General features: G+C 44.9%; 1 pseudogene; it reads left to right on the forward strand.

Annotated features, from left to right (window-relative positions):
• The window catches only part of LOC139055802 (structural maintenance of chromosomes protein 2-like), a 65,106-nt pseudogene that overhangs the window by 16,955 nt on the left and 30,204 nt on the right, over window positions 1-17,947 (forward strand).

Raw genomic sequence — 17,947 nt, forward strand, 5'->3', positions numbered from 1 at the left:
CGTCGCTCCGAGAAAAATTTCTGCCAGTAAGCTTGCAAAAAAAATTTTTTTTTGCTTGCGTGCAATGTGTTGGTGGTGCCAGTGAATCTTCATGACGTCGAGCTCTGCAAATGAATGAACGGTAAGAAATGGTGTCAAGTTGAAAGGAAGTCGTCAACTAAGAGCTCTTTCCTGTGTTAGCTATGCAGTTTCTGGAGGACTGTGCCGACCAGTATAAGTATTACGGTGAAAAACAAAAAACAAACAAAGACGAAGAAACACACGTCAACAGGACAGGCGCCGACTACCAAACCGATTTTATTGCTTGAAGGAGATGAGCATTCTACTGTATCTGTTGTTTTGCTGGCTTCATTAAGGTGCCTGCTGTATTGATTGTGGCTTAAATGCTCGTCTCCGTCAAAGAATAAAATCAGCTGGTACTTGGTGCCTGTCCCATTAATGTGTGCTACTGCGTCTTTCTTTTTCTGGTGCTTTAGTACTTACACCAGAATGTCTGATCAACCAGCTCAAACAAAAGCTCTGCTTCTTTGCCACCAGGATAAGACCGCCATAGCGAGCAAGGAAAAGCAGGTGGAGAAGTTGCAGGCGACGCTCGTCGAGCTGGCCGAGGAGAGCGAGAAGGATGCCGAGGCCATGGCCGCGGCTCACAAGCATTTCCAGGCGGTCAGCGCTGGCCTCGCGAGCAACGCCGAGGGAGAGGAGGCGACTCTTGCCGAGCAGTTGAGGGGTACGTGACGTTGCGTGTGTTGGCTGCAGTGGTGAACAGAAGGATATCGTATCTTACATTTTTTCGGCACACTGCTGAGGCAGCTGGCACTGCGCTGTTCCAGACTGCTAGCCTCTTGAGTGCCACATACCTACCGACTCCCGAATTTTTCATAAAAACTTGGGCTTATTCTGCAATTATATTGCGTTGTTCCACGAAATATACATCATGTCCGCAAAAAAAAGCTTTAAAGGTGTTGAAGGCTGGGGTGCTGCTAGATTGCTACAAAATGCATGCAGGAAAAAAATTGTGACGCTACCAGTGCCACTATTTTGTGGCGGCACAAGACGCAATACACTAGAGGGGTACTTGCTTTGAACAAGCTTATCCAGGCGATTTCCTGTAGAGTGGAGACTGGCTGGTTGATGCACCTTCTGTTGTTTTTGGCCATGTCCATGTAAACATTTGTGTGCGTGCTGTTTCTCATTTATCCAAGTTTCTGAAGTAGGTGAAATCGGCAGCAACGAAGTGATCTAAAAATCAGCCTCTGCTCTTTCAAGATTGTTGCTAATTGTGTGCCGAGTCTAAAAGTAAATCATTGCTTGTAAAGTGTCTATGTCTATCTGACAAGATGTTTGTGCACAGGCTAAATGTGCTATCGCACTCTCCCCCCTTCCCATTTGTCATGTACTGAGGATTTTTATTTATATTAAAGTTCACAAGTTGGCAGCTATGCATACACCTTTACTAATGCCTCTTTTACTAAATTCCTAGAACGTTGTTTGCTTTCTCATTTAAGCAACAATTCTTGTATTTAATGTCATCGCCAGGAGAGGGCACTCATAGCCAACCCTGCTTACGTTGTGCTCGGGATGTTAAACTTTTTCTATAAGGCAACATTTTGTTTAAAAGTGCAGTTTTATTTCTTTAGCTTGTATGTGCAGAAACATAGCATCAATTGTATACATCGCTAAACATTGCCGGCATCGGCCGCTTGTTGCTTTTATGATGTTAACAGATGTGAAAATAATCTCGGAGGAAACAGCACATGGTTTAATTTCCAAGCATTCAATACAATCTGCATAATAATGGGTAACCAACCCGCCCAAAGTTGGACGTTACTGAATTCATCAGTATTATCACTTAGCGACTTTTTTCCTGATGATTGTCTAAAGAAACTTACCAACACTGTTGAGAAGTAGACCGATTGTCCTACCTCGAGTAATGATGGAAACTATGTGATTCACGGTAGCAATATTCCTGACAGTATGTGGCGTCTGAATCCTTGGTCTTCCACTCACCTATGCCAGTTTCTCTAACTCGTTTGTCGAGTTCCAAATAGACAGTTTGCCTGCCACAAAATTTGCTTGAGAAAAGTATTGCATGCTCCAACCACCAATAGTCGTGAATCTGTTGACTGACAGAGAGCTAAATTTAGGTTGGTTGGTACGTACTTGGGCGAAAAAATGGCGCTTTAGAACAAGACGAGGGCAAACGCCACGAGCCGTCTGCTCTTGTCTTGTTTTAAACCACTGTTTCTCCGGCCATGCAAGTCAAAAGGAACGCAAGCTTGCATTGCTCACTTTTTCTGTGTTGTCACCCTCGCCATGCAGCGGCCAAGAGCGACATTGCGGAGGCCGAGACGGAGAGCCGCCAGACGGAGATGCGGCTCAAGCACTCGCAGGAAGAGGCGAAGAAGAAGCAGGCCGAGTGCAAAAAGACCGAGGCCAGCTACCAGAAGGACGAGGCTGCCAACCGCGGCATCGAGAAAGAGCTCAATGCGATAAGGGTATGATGGCAACTTGATTTCATACTAGCACAACAGAAAATTTTCTTGTGCTATATTGGGACACGGCAATGACGGGCGCGATTGCCACAGGAGCAGGTTTGCTTTGGGTTAGTATTGGATGCTACGCTGCTATTTAGTGCGTAAGGCCAAGAGTCCCATTGCCTCTAGCCTTGCCAGCAGCTCGTCAAAATGGTGGGATAACCGATAATTGTTATACCGGGTTGCATGAAAAAATCAAAATAGGGGAGTGGCAGAGCTGTTGTGAGAAAACTATAATGGCGGGGAGGCCAGTGCCCCTCCCCACCACCTTCGTCCATCCGGCTGCTGATTGTGTTGACTTGTTTAACTGCTTCCTCGGCGCTCTGATCATGTATAACGAGCCACAACTGTCGGCGTTAAAGAATGGCACTGCTATAACAACTGCAAAGAGGGGTCACGGGTGCCAAGCATTATGCGAGCTCCACCGAGGCATCGCGTTGGTGGCCCCATCAGGGGCCTTTTAAAAAATGCAAGAAGGTTGCCGCGGCACCCTGTCACCTTGAAAAATCCAAAAGAATTACGCTGAGACGAGGTCTCCACAAGCATCTCGCCACGTACTTCTCACTGGCTTGCACGAGGAAAGCCTATGTCTGTCAACGTTGCATGCTTTACGCGAAGCTTGCTGACATCCTTCTCCAAGAAATCCAGGTGCTCCACGTAATGTAGCAGAAGGTTCCTCGCGAAAATGAAGTTTCGGAGGGACTGAGTCATCTACCGGGCCTCCTGTGAGGACGACGTTCAGGCAGCCTGCTCTAATGCGTCATCGCTGCTGTCGTCGCTGTCGCTATTCGATGCAAGCACGTTTGCGACGATGGCCTCATCGATTAGAAGCAATTATCTTCCAAATCTATAGCTGTGCGCTTTCTTTTCACTGCAACGTTGTGCATTGCCGATGATCAGTGGGCGGATCAGCCGTCTTCCGTTTTGGCGGCAAGTCAAACGAGGCTGAGAAACCACATGGCCAGCAACAATTTCGAAGCAACCAACACACACGAACATGAGTGACTAAGCTGTTTGCTGAAATGCGGAGCCACCGAGCAATCTGGGAGCAGCACAGTTGGCACGGTCCATCCGTGTTTCAGAGGGTGGCACGGCGTTGAGCTATAGGTGCAGGCCATTCGTGTTCGGAGGCGTGGAAAAGAAGGGAGAGAGGTGCCAGAGAAGTCTTTATGGCGGGTGGTTTATCGAAGACCAATCTGCACAACAGACGAAATCGCAGACTGTGCATTACTTGTCTCGAGCAACGCTCCGCGTGCAGCCATCATTGCTGTTGTGCAGGTTGACCGTGGTCGGTGCCGATGGTAAAGTCGTGCTTTGCCACCTGTCAAAGATTCTTAAATTGGGAGAGTCACGGCGAGCATCGGCTCTTCGTTAAATTCGTTATACAAGTCACTTCGTTGTAAAGGCCCCGCACTGCACAGCTTACAATAGAACTGGGACAGAATTATTCCTGCGTTATACAGGTCATTTCAATGTAGAGGCATTTGTGGTAGAGGTGTTCGACTATCGAGAATTTTCTAATCAAATAGCAAAAATTTGTAACTCTCATACTTAGGCAGTTGTTACCAGTCATTACTCTCTACTGTCAGTTAATACTCTTAGAGTGAGTAGTTCCAACAGTTTTTAAACATATTGCTTGGTTTCATTTGTTTGTTTGTTTACAAAGTTTTAGACAGTAGGCAGACTTGTTTGGTTCTGTTTATGTAGGCCCAGTTGAGCAAGCTGAACTATGAAGAAGGACGTGATGAAAACCTCCTGAGCCAGAAGCAGCAGCTGCAGCGGGAGATTCATGGTTTGCGACAGAACATCGACATCTTTGAAGCGAGGTCAGCCATCTCGCTTCCTTTTATTTTGCCTTCGAAGACATGGGCAGTATGCAGTGGAAAATTGAAGCAGCAATGCATAGACGCAGAGTCTGCAGGCACAGAGTTTCCTACGAACAAGACGTACCTACTTTGACTCGGTCGGCATGGCGAAACGTTATCATGCACGCTTGTAAACTCGTACCTGTATGTTGTATGCACACATGTTTAAGGCATTCAATTTCCATGAACAAAATTTTTGTATTCTGCAAATTCGGGCAGAGTAACAGTTCAACCAATGCTCCTCTTAAGTGCACGCGCACGCACGCATGCACGCACACACACACTACATTTGTTGCACTTAACTCGAAGCCATTCAAGGCCTCGTCCTCGGGCACACTGTCAAAAGGTTCAGCCACTTCAGCCAGTCGCATCGCTGGGTAACCGTTGTCGATCTGAATAACTTTTACGCAATGTTGTAAGCATCTTGAAGCACGTCGCTGGCATTGCCCTTGTGGTGCTGTGTGCTCGAGACAAACATACGAACAAAGTTCGCATCATGCCTGAACCCACGCATACAAAAGCGAAATGGCGACCGGACGCCCGAAACACTGTGGCTACTGCTGGACTGCCGCTACTGATGATGATGATGATGATGATGATTGATGATGATGATAAACAAGTGGTGCTATAATTTTTTTAATGGGTAGATGTAGGGTGCAGCAGTTTGCAGGGACAACATAGCCACAATTAGTACATGACTGAGGTAGTTGGAGAAGTATGGGAGAGGCCTTTGCCCTGCAATGGGCGTAACCAGGCTGATGATAATGATGTAGGGTGTATGATGATGATAAACAAACGGTGTTATAATTTTTTTAATGAGTAGATGTAGGGTGTCACAATGTAGCCGTGACTGATGTTGATAATAAGCAAGTGTTATTGTTTTTAGGGGGTAGATGTTGGGTGTCACAATGTAACAATGAAAAAATTTGAATTTTTTCTTATTTATTGTGTCAGAGCCATGGGTTTTATGTTTTGTTTAAGAAAAAACTAAACTATAACAGCAAATTAGTATGTGTGACTCAATCTTGGAGGTACCTGCACCATGGAAGCCACGTTAGTGGCTCTTACTACTTTTGCCGGGCTGCCTATGGAGAAAGCCCTTGGAGGTGACGTCTGTCTGTCCTTACAGTCACTCTACTGTTAAAAATAAGATTCAATTTCATTAAAAAAATGCTGCCACACACGATTCTTTGTACTCATGAAAAAAGAAATCCGAGATGATTCACACCAGCACACATGGTTTTATGCACAAGTTGCATCATTGTACAAGACACCGATGAAAATTTAGGAAGAATAATGCATTTCGTCCACTAAAAATGCCATTCTAGACGGAACTCTGAGCGCTGCGATTGTTCAGGTACCATTCAGCATGAGCGTCAGCCGGCGCTCATGTGACATACATTGGGTTCACGATAAAAAAACCTCCAGGTGGGCTAAATTTGTCCCAGGCCCTCCACTACAACGTCCCTCATAAACCACAGTGCAGTTTCTGGGATATTAAACGCCGCAATTTTCAATATTGCTTTTTGCAGTAACCAGCACCTGTCGTTCAATTACACAGACCCCGTGCGCAACTTTGACCGGCGGAAAGTATATGGTCTCGTCTGTGACCTGTTCACGGTCAAGGACCAACGTGCTACACGCGCTCTCGAGATGGCTGCCGGTGGCAAGGTGTGTGGCCGCATTCCTCTGTACTGCATAAGTGAAATGGACTAGCTGACAGCATGCTGATTGAAATTGACTCCATTTGAATCCTACTGAACTTTGCGTTATTTGTGACTCTGATTTGAAGAATTTGGAATTGTTACGGACGGCTTTCTGACAGACATGTTGAGCGCAAATTGCACAGACATAGGGGAGAGACAATAGGGACTACACTAGTACTTCTCTTGTCGTCTCTGTTACAAATACCAAAGACAGAGGTATTTAATGCAAGTGCCCATATTGTCTTATTTGCCTTTTCTGTGTCAGCATATCGTGCTCAACGTACCTGTCGTCCAAGATCAAGAACAACTAGCTCAAGTTCGAGTCCATTGAAGTTAATTTTTACTTCATTGCTTCAGTTACTTTGGCGGTGCCCGAAAGCTCCAACGGGGGCTCAAATGAAATGAGCACCTATTACAATAAAAGCGCGTTAACTCGAACTCGCATATCCTAAAATATTAGTTACGTAGAAATCTTTTTTCCTGCCGCGATGTCAACCACTTTGTATCTTCACCCCTTAGCTCGAAAAGTATTTGTGCCGAACGAACCCTCTGGATACTTCGAAATCTCGATTTCAAAAATACCAGGGAAAATGCAACGCGGGCAGCGTTGCCTGCGCTCATATTTCACCCTGTGGCATCGAGTGATCATGTTGGCACTGAGCTCACTAGCCGAGCTCAACAGCCGAGCTCAACAGCCGAGCTCACTAACCGAGCTCACTAACCAAGCTCACTAGCCAAGCTCACTAGCCAAGCTTACTAGTTGAGCCAGACGTCGAGCCAGATGCCACGCCTAGCCGTGCTTCCTGCTTGTCTTTTCCCCTTCGAAACTGCCTGTTCCAGGGTGTTTGCTTTGCAATCTTAGCATTGGTTTTACTAGGTGGTGCCACTGCCAGCTGCCCTGTTGTAGCTGAGTTGAAACACATTTCCTTTTCATTGTTGACTTTACCTACAGCTCCTGTTTCTTCATGAGTGCAAAAATTGAATATTTTTTTTGCTGTGGAACTTATGTAATCTGATTTGCATGTGTACTTTTAGGGCTAACTTATGCTCAGTTTGCACAGTCTTCCACACGAGTGCGGAGTGCAGAAAACTGCATATGTTGCACACAGCAGCACAAATTTCAATTTACATTTCTCGCGTGGAGCCATTATAAACCAAAATTTAAGCACCTGTGTGTGACATGTGCAGTTTTACACGTCCGAATGCATGCGGAAGGCCATGCAGTTTGAACCTAAGTTGGCCTTAAGTGTTTCTGATATATCAAATTTCTGTTTCATGAAATTGTTCTTCGGTGCCGTCGATATCATTAAATGGAGGTTTAAACTGCAATTTCACATGCGGTGCAGCTCTTCAACATTGTGGTCGACAACGAGGAAACTGGCAAGCTGCTGCTGAAGAATGGTAGGCTAAAGCGCCGTGTGACCATCATCCCGCTGAACAAGATCACAGGACGCGACGTTGAACCTCACGTGATCAAGCGTGCCCAGAGCCTGGTATGCGATTCAGACCCTGAGTAGTACTTGCAGCTAAAGCATGCTGATGGCACTGTTCATTGTCATGAACTAAATCACGGGCATGGAGTTTCATATAAAATTTCAGATAGAAGTGTGGCACTTGCGTCTACAAGTGCAACCCTTTGCAGCACATCATCCATTGTAGGAATAATAGTAGGTATTGCGTGAGTTTGTAAGCTTCATCCTTCTCTCTTTGAACATCTTTTAACTTATTTTTACTTTAAAGTTTGCTGTATGTAAATAATAAGCATCATATAACGTCAAATATTCACCTTTTTAGTGTTTTCAGAATGTTACAAATAAAAAGAGTTCTTTAAGATATTTGAGACAGCAGCCCATGGTGAGTGTCCATGCACAAAAGTCATTCATATCCAGCAAGCAAGCATAATCAGGAATATCGAGACTTATTCAGGCGTTCAAAGTTACATAACTGAGTAATAATGAAGTAATGAAGTGAAGTAATGTTGTCAACTGATAGTGCAGATATCTTCGTGCCTCCCCCACAAGACCAATATACTTGATGTATAGAGACTGATCTATAGACTTGATGTATAGAGACTGATGTATAGAGACAACTTATGGTGTCCTATTTAATAATTCGGACTCTGCCTGCAAGACTGCATGCTAATTTCAACACTGCATCAAGCAGAAGTAGTGATTATTTTGGTTTCTATACATGCTTAGCACGGTCGTCAGCAATGTCACGGGAGCCTCATTGAGACCAAAACTAGCGACGAGTGGTTGACTCAGTGGTCACCAACTGAACCCAAACCGCTTGACAAGCCAAGCCAAGCCACTGAATTGTAAAGGTTGTTTTCGGGTTTCGTCACGCGAGAGGTGCGAGATGCGTGCGCACCCAGCATTTGTTCATTTATGTGTTAAATAGTGGCATCCCCCTCGGCAGCTTCTTCGAGCAGGTTCATGTGGTGCCAACTCCATCCTCTATGTTCATGCTGACAAAAGCAGCATTTAAGTGAGGGAAGCGCCATACAACTACAGTCGAACCTTGTTACTTTGAACATGCTTAATTGGAACTTTCTGTTTGTTAGGATTGACGCTGTGGTCCCATCAAAGTCGTGTATTTCAATGGCCGAAAACGCCCGGTAATTCGAACGCGCAAGCATTTGTGACGGTTAGTTTGAACATACCGTGCTCCGGTAATGTTCTCAGCAGTGCGCCAAATCATGCGTCGGCGCCTCTGACCAGCGTTGCTCTTACGCCACCATAGAGGAAAAGCTTAGGAGGGACCCCCGCAATGCCACGCGCGAAAGAAAAAAAAGGAACGGTAGTGGAAATTTCACCCTCTCTCAAATAGCAAGGTCGCCATTTCTGCATCGCACTGTAATGCCCCAGCCATACTGTACTTGCGGACAAAGTGCTTTTGGTTGCTCGGATGCGATGGTTTCGTGTTTGCTCAGATGTGGAAGAAAAAAAGCCGCAAAATAAGTAGTAAACTTTACATTCAGTGGCGTGTTTTGTCTTGTTTAACGGTTGCTAATAAGGTGTCTATGTTTTCTCTTCCCCAGCTTAAACTAATGTGAATGAAAATGGGGCCTCTTTTCAGAAGCGCTCTCACTTGTGCGCGCGTTGCCTCCGTAGCTTTTCCTTCATAGTCGCAGAAAGTTCTCCGCGAGTATAGCAGCAAAACGCGTGCTGCGGGAGTTATCGGTCCTGGGCCGATTTTTCGCGGCTTGCTGTGGCGGCAAGCGAGATGAGACGAGATCGGAGAAGACGAATAAGAGTGGTCCCTACAGTGACATACGCGCAGGAAACTGATGTCATGCAGACCCGCCTGACCGCTATATTCGTACTGGTGTTTGGTTCAGCCGGACTGCTTGTTTCACACTGTCGTCTGCTCGTGTCAGCTCTAGCTTATGCTCGTTGTGGTTAGCTTGGTTTGGTCTCGTTCGCGCTTTTTTTTTTTACTATGACAAGTCTAAACCAAGACATCCCGATGAAAAGGTTGTTGGAGACAGTGTGTTATATCCGATTCTGCATGACAAGACAGACCCTGAATACAGTACAAGGATGCGAAGGCGACACCCAGTATTTCATTCACCGCCCTTTTAAACGCGGTGCTGCCAGAACAGAGCGCACCAACTTGATTATGATCAGCGGAAACGACTTTGTCATCTTGATAATACCCGTGTCACACGGGCGTTTCGAAGGCCTTCCAACTGATAGTCATTTGACTCAAAGGTCAAATTCGAGCTGCTACACAGGCGGTTTCGAAGCCCGCTGAGTCAATAGTTTATGAGTCAATGGAGCAGCCTACAACTCTATCGAAATCTCGATGGCCTTTGAGCAACGGAAGCGGAAACAGCGCGAACATGTCCTCTCGTTCACAGTGCGCTCGTACTCACGGTACGAAAGAACAAATCAAACCAAAATGCTCTAAAAATACTATATATAAGTGTTATTAATTATTCAATAAAGTATGTTTGCCACTTGATATGTGCGAACTGCACATACTCTCGACAACAGCGACGTGCTTGTGTTCATTCCTTCCTCCACGTTGCCTAGTACACTCTCCCTCTACTCCATGTGCCTTTTTTAATGCGTAAACACACATAAAAGAAATAATGCTTTTAAGTGGTTTTAATGTTGTTTAACTTTTCATGACATGAAAACGAAAATAAAGATCTGCAGCGCCACACAATTTTGCAAGACACGCCTGAACCACTCAATGGCCTTTGAAAAGTGCCGTGTAGCAGCGCGACAACTCCTTTGAGTCTATAGAGTTGTGGCGTTTCGAAGGCCGTCGACTGGAAGGCCTTCCAAATGTGCCCGTGTGACACAGGTATAAGACGTGACTCGCGTCAAGAACACAGGACGAAGAACGTAAATGCAGCGCTGCCCTTTCAGCAGACTAAGGAAAAAGTACACGAGCACGTAGAGCAATGGCGGAGGCCCAGTCCAGCCTCGGCAACTCCGCTGCTTCTGTGGCAGTCTTAGGTGGCAGTGCTTTAGGTGGCAGAGAGTAATTAGCGCCATCCATCAAGCTGGCAGAAAAGCGAATCCGCTTCCCTCCTGCCCTTCCTCCCAACTACGTTCCCCAAGCCCTCTCTCTCAACTCCCTCGTAACTCCACCTTCGATGGCCTCCGCGCGCGCCCACCTTTGCGCCGGCCTGGCGTTACCTTGCTCCTTGAAGTTTCGTTTTCTGCCATTATCGGGGAAACGTGCGTTGGCCGGTGTGCTCAGTTTCGTGGTCCTCACTCGATGTGTGCTTGCATGCCGCGATATTTTACGACTCGCACCATTCATCCATCGTGCTATGGTGCACAAATACTTCAAGAACAAGTCCTTCTTTTAATTCAAACATATTTTTGGGCCCCTTCGCGTTTGAATTAACGAGATTCAACTGTAATTGCAAAGAAACGCATGATAGTGCGCACAGCCTGCCTTGCAATCATCCGCTTCAATGCCACAATCATGCTTCTCTCCGTTACCTACTTTTCTCCTTGCAACGCAGCATGTAAGAGCCTGCATTCCTGAGCCAATGTTTCGGCCTTCTCGTGTATAAACAAGCTATCATTCTCATTTACTGTGCTTGCCTGTCTGTGTTATTTAAACATTGTTGGTAGTGCTAATGTATGGATCAGTTTTATTAATATGCATTAGTACATTGTACTTAGTGCTTGCAGTGGTTCGTGAAGCCTTTTGCGTGCCATATAAGCCTGTGAGATGTGTAATCATGATAAATTTTACTAGCAACACAGTCGAAGCTCAATATACAATGCACCCTTATACAGTAGACTTCCGTTAATTCGACTCCGGGTAATTCGATTTTTCGGTTATTTTAACCTCACCGGAATGCATGGTTCAGTGACCATGCATTCTTATGGGCCCAAAACTTTCATTTTTTCGATCCCAAAATTGGCCTTCGCTGAACAATTCAAACTTGGCCAGTCTTCATGTACATGCCTGACCCCTGTGGTGATTCCGATAGCAACATTCTTAGTGGCAGCGGCAGTCCTGGTGGAGCTTAGGGACAGTGAATGCGTTGAACATACGTCTTCTCATCCGCTGTCAAAAACGCCTATTTTCAGCCTACTCTAGGAAGATTTTCAAGCAATTACAGTACTGTAGCTCACAATGTCCTTATTACAGTACCTGATTCTAACGCATGCCTTTTAAAAAAGAAAATTTAGCCGAAAATTGCCTGCGCAGTGCAGTTGGGCATGAAACCAAAACTGCTTTTGCAGGGGTCGTATGTTTTACCGCTTAGCACAGATGTCTTGTGGCGAAGCTGACTTTAGGAAACTGTTCGTCGCTGTGCAAGTCATAGTAGACCTTTGCCCATTTTCTTTTTGCAAGAAATCAGGTGTGCATTAGGTTTCTACTTTGTTTAGGAGCTTTAATGTCATTTCTAATAAAGCTTTCTGCTTTCGACACATACAAAGTGGGTGCACATTTGATTGGGGGGTTGTTAGAATTGGGAAAATACTACCAAATGAATCAACAGAGGGTTTTGGCATTTTTTATGCAATTTGCTTAATTCGACTCGCCGGATAATTCGATCAGTTTTGTCGGTCCTGTCAGAGTCGAATTAACGGAAGTTGACTGATAACAAATTATCTGATAGAGTAAAATTTACATGCAATCTTTTTACACTACCAGCACGTCCAATATACAAAACATCCAACAAACATCCAATATACCAAAGGTATATCCGTGGTTCATATGATTTCACTATATCAAGGTTTGACTTAGTAGTTCAACTGTACTAAGCAGTATTTTGGGCTTTCACTGCTTCGTTTCACTTCGTCTGAAGCTTCTTGTGTGATGTCTAACATGCAGAAAAAGAAAGAAAAGAAGATAGCAAAAGCTGTAAAGCTGTTCTGAATCCTCTGCAGCAACAGCCCAAATTTGCCAAATGCATGCTAGATGGCACCACAATCACTACAGCAAGCACAATGGCTTCACCGAGATGTGCACCCGAACTGGAGGTTGTTGAGAGTATGTGCGTCAGTGACACCTTGTGCAGGAGGGACTGGAAATCTATTATAGAGTTTCTCAGAGGTGGAAAGAGTTTCAGAGGTGGAAAGAGTTTCTTATAGAGGTGGAAAGTGGAGGAGGGTATGGCGAAAGTGCGAGAGGAAAAGCGCAGTGCTGTGGAAGACTTGCGATACCACATATAGAAACAACTCACTGCATGAGTGAAAGTCTGTCTGTGGCGGCTGCTGCGAATCGTGCCGACATGCTGCCCACGTGCTGCCTGCCATGATCTCCCGTTTAGTGAGGCAGCCGCACTACACTTCGCTCCGTTAAAAATGTGTCGCGCGATACAGATTGTCTGTGCCAGCCGATATATTGTGAAATGAAAACAAAACACATATAGAGCTGCACTCAAATTTCGCGTTGGGGAGGATCGTAATCGTTGAATTTTTTTTTTACATCAACTGTGCACTCAAGCATTCGGCTCGAATGAATACAACACAGGTGCACTGTTTTCTAGGTTGGCCGAGACAACGTGTTCTCAGCGCAGTCCCTCGTTGACTACCCACCGCACCTGGCGCCCGCCATGAAGTTTGTGTTCGGCACCACGCTGGTCACAACCAAGATTGACGATGCCCGTATTGTGGCGTTCGACAGTGGTGTGCAGAAGCGGACCGTCTCGTTTGATGGGGCTTCTTTCGACCCCTCTGGTGTCATCTCTGGAGGTTTGCATCAAGTTGACTTCATTTTCTTTCTTTTGTGCCATTGGCAACTTCTGCATTTGTTGAGGCCCTCTTAATGCTAACGAAAACCACCTAGAAAAATAGTTTATCTGTTTCTTAAAGATCGTTTTCTTCGTTGTTTGTGAGATGTAATTTTTCTTGTTCATTTCATTTATTCTTTATTTACAACATATTTTACAAGATACGAAAGCAATTACTGGACCCATAGCCATTGGCTATTCCCGGGTCCATAGTCAACTTAGGGTATAAAGCGCAGGATGCGAGCAAACAAAAACAGCAGAAAAACATAATAGTAATATTAGTATTGATAACTCAGATACGAAGGTAAATATAAACTCAGTGTTCTTTTATCCTTCACGCACGACGCGAGCAAACAAAGCAGATAAAATACGTAACAATGAAATTGACGTGCGCAACTTGAGCAATTGACATGCACTACTTAGCCAGGAATGTAAATATAAACAAGTCTACTTTTATCGACAGTATATTTCAAAAAAGTATTTTCTCACTGCAGACCTAAAGTTACGGGCTTCTTTTATATGTATTGGCAGAGAATTCCAAATAAGTGCGCCATTAAATTCCACGAGCCTTTTCCCATACAGATTATGACAAGGAGGCAAGTTAAAACATTGATTAGATGCAGCTCTTGTATTTCGTAACGGGATTTTAAATAAAGTAATTGGAAGTGGATTATGGGTTTCAATAATACTATGAATGACCTCAGCAATTTTCTATTCATACAATGCATGCACTGGCAACACATGCAATGAGCTATACAAGTACGTAAGGAATTGCGTACATCTAGAAGAAGTGATAATTCTTAATGCGCGTTTTTGCAGACGGAATACAGGCTCAAGTTAAGTTATAAAAGTGTTTCCCCATGAAACAATACAATAAGATATCTGACTTTGAATGAAGGAAAAGTACAGATTGCGTAGGACAGGATATTCGAAACATTCACGAACCTCAAGGAGAATATAACATCCATAAGCAAGCTTGGAACAAAAGTGTTTTATGTGAATTTCGCAGTGCATGTCTGAATCAAAGAAGATGCCTAAATATTTATAGGAGACAACTTGTAGTTTTGTACCTCCTAATGATATGTCCAGTAATTCAGTGTTGAGCTTTTTCTTCCTGGAATGAAAAACTGTATATTTAGTCTTACTAAGATTAAGGGTCAGTTCACTGAACGTGAACCACTTAAAAACATTATCTAACTCTGCATTTATTTTATCCTGTATATCAAGCAGACTGTCTCCAGTAAATAGAAGAGCGGTGTCATCAGCATACATTAAAGCCTGTGAATGCCTAAGCGTTGCAGGGAAATCATTTATGTAAAGTGAGAAAAGCATGGGCCGAAGAACAGAACCCTATGGCACACCAGTTAGTACGGTTTGTGAAGTAGACATAAAATTTTTAAGTATTACTTGCTGCTTGCGGTTACTGAGGTAGCTTCGAAGCAAGTTCGGGTTTTTGCCCCTAAACCCTAGATTGTTAATCTTGTTGAGTAATATCTGATGGTCAACTGTATCAAAGGTATGTCGAGATAAACAATGACCGCAATTTTATTCTGCTGGAGAGCCGTATTCAGCAGGTGCGTCAGGGTGAAAACAGCGGAAGAAGTAGATTTCTGAGGTCAGAAACCATGTTGGTGGGGGCTCAGTATATTGTATGTGGATATGAATTTGTTTATGTGCATGGAGAGTATCTTTTCAAAAATTGTGTTGATAATGCTATTAATTGAGATCGGCTGATAGCTTGATGGATTAGAACGATCTCCGTCCTTATAAATCGGAAGTACGTTTGCTATTTTTAATTCTGATGGATAAATTTTGGAATCAAGGGAGTGATTAAATAGGTGAAGTAGGGGACCCGCTAATATGTAATATTTTAAGGGACACTAAGTGGGAATTTCTAATCCATATTGTCGTGGTGTAGTGATGGTGAAAAGGCAGGCAACACTGTCAGAAATAGGGGACAAATAATCTTACACTTCATTGAGTGATCTCGTGCCAAACAGGCAAAGGAACTCTCAAGTGGCAATAGCTGCGTTTACTTGAATGCAGCAGTAGTGTGTTGCATTTTTAGAGCATCATGGTAACTACTATATGCGGCAGCGTTAACATTTGGTGCATCCCCTTTTGCTCAAAATAAGCCGGAACCAGTTTCCGTTAATTTTCGTTCTGCCAGTGAGTGGAGGAAAGCACATGGCCGCAGCCATCACACTCTTCCTCTTTCCCTGAATGCGACCCGCCAACATTTACATGCTTGCGGGTTGCATTCTGATGTCTGATCTTACATACCCTCTGTTGGGTGCGGTACTGTCTGTTAACTCGAAGTGTTGTTGCGATGCGGCACAGGTGCACAGCCCAAGGGTCCCAGCACGCTAGAAATGGTCGCCCAGATCCAGAAAGACCGCACGGAATTGGCGTCTCGGGAGCAGGCTTACGCAAACATTTCCAAGGAGCTCGCAGGGATCCAGGCAGTGGCACAAAAGTAAGCCTTCATGACTGCTTGCTGCACCTTACTATTTTCTTTTCTTCGTTTTCAATACTATTGTTGCGTGGTACAATCACTTGCTGTTTAGTTCAGTGTTTCTAGGTTAGCGTCTTTTTTTTAGCACTTTTTTAGAGCTTTTTTAGAACTTTGGTACTGCATGCAACTTCACGCGACCACTCACCAAGATTTGTTGTATGGGCCGTGTTGGGGTAAACAACGGGAAGAGTTGGCATCAAACATGGCCTTCGAGACTATGCACATGTTTTCAGTCTCGGAGGCCAAACTGCACGCTAACTACAGTTTTGCCTGCTCTATCGGTCTGCAGTGCTAGCTTGCGGAAGACATAAAGCCAACAGGCAATGAAGCCAAGGAAAGCATTGGGGAAATTAGCTGCAGTTGAAATCGAAATGTAGAACACAATGAAGAAAAGGCAATGGACGAGACAAGAACTTGTCTCCAGTGGAAGCCGAACCCATAACTTCTGCATTGCGCATGTGTTGCTCTACCAATTGTGTTACGGCGACGGCTATCAATCCATCCACTAACTTGTGTATTTATGTTTACTAGACCTAGCCCTAGGTGTGTTAGCGTGATTGCAGTAGAACCTCGTTGATGCGTTCCTGTTAAGTACATTTTCTCAGTGCCAACATTTGCAATCGAGAACACAAAAAAAGACCCAATAGCGTTACGCTCATTTTTTACCGATTTATACATTCCCGGAAAATGACATGTTTAGGGGCCAACGGTTCAGTGCGTCGCCAAACTGGGATCATATGATACGTTTTCCGGCCGCTAGATCCCATGTAAACAAGAAAATGCGTGAGGCGTGTGTGATTGAGAATGGTATATAGTTACCTGTCACAACAGCATTACTGCAATGCTTGGCCACCCGTCTCGCGTGAAAACGGCGGTGCGCACTCAGTTTCTCATTTCGGTACCAGCAAATCTTCTCCGGGGTCATCGCATGCGGCATTCACAGCCATCACTGTCAATCCTATTGCGATAAGCATCTTCGCCTATATGTTTCACAGCACGTGGTAATTTCGGACAACTCTCAGAGCTCGGCTAGAGCCGGAATGCCGCAAGTAAGTGACACAAGAGAGCAAAAATGGTGCTAGCACCCAACCAAAACGAAACGGTGGAGTCCGCATCGCCATAGTCATCAGTGGAAATCGTACGTGAATGACAGGAATGGCAGAACGCTTCGTACCTAATTGTGCTCTTAAATCCTTTATTCTTGCGTTTGCTACCGCGTATAGCACCACATTGGCCGTGTGCCTTCATAACTGTGTAGTCACCATCCATGATCGCTTCGATAGCGACCGCAGTTTCGTCCGCAGTTGCAGCAAACGGTGGTTTCGGTTTAACTCAGTGCGTGAGTCGGCTGCGCGCCTTCGGAACTGTAAGGTCGCCATCTATGATCGTGTCAACTATGGCCATTGTTTCATCCACAGCATTTGTGGCAAACAGTACTAGTTTCGTTCTGACAATCTGTGGAAAAATGAGGAGCACTGGCTACATTGCGATGGGCGGCGACCAGCTCACTGGCGAAAGAATAGTCGGGATGTGTGTGCGGTAGTAAAAAGCTTTTTCACAGGCCTCGCGACTTCCTTCACAGTGCAGTTGTGAAGGAAGTCGCGAGGCCTTCGCCGATGCGAGCTCTAATTAGCCATGAGATGACGAGAACTGCAGCTTCCTCACTGCTTTTGTGCAAAATAGGAACAAGATTGGCTCATTCATTCAGTAAATAAAAGCGTGTTGATGTAGTAAGCACTTGTTTATTGTTTTCTTGATACCCTCGATAATTCGACATTTCGTTAATTCAGACATTTCTTTCGGTCTCATGAAACTCGAATTAACGAGGTTTTACTGTATGTTGCCTGTGCAGGTACAACCGCCTAAAAGAAGAGTCGGACCTGAAGGAGACCGAGTTGGAGCAGCTCAAGAGTCAACTCCAGCAGAGCACGCACCACCAGCTTCTGCAGGAGTACCAGGCCCTTCAACAGACTATTGGTGGGTCTTGCAATGTTGACGGCAGCAGTAGCTGTCTGTATAGTTTACAGTTGCCGCAGTTTGTCGCTAAGGCGTGCTGCTGAACATGAGGTCGTGGGTTCGATTCCCGGCCGCAGCTTACGCACTTCAATGGG

Source organism: Dermacentor albipictus, chromosome 2 (genome assembly GCF_038994185.2).
Source record: "Dermacentor albipictus isolate Rhodes 1998 colony chromosome 2, USDA_Dalb.pri_finalv2, whole genome shotgun sequence".
In the NCBI taxonomy this organism is placed as follows: domain Eukaryota; kingdom Metazoa; phylum Arthropoda; class Arachnida; order Ixodida; family Ixodidae; genus Dermacentor; species Dermacentor albipictus.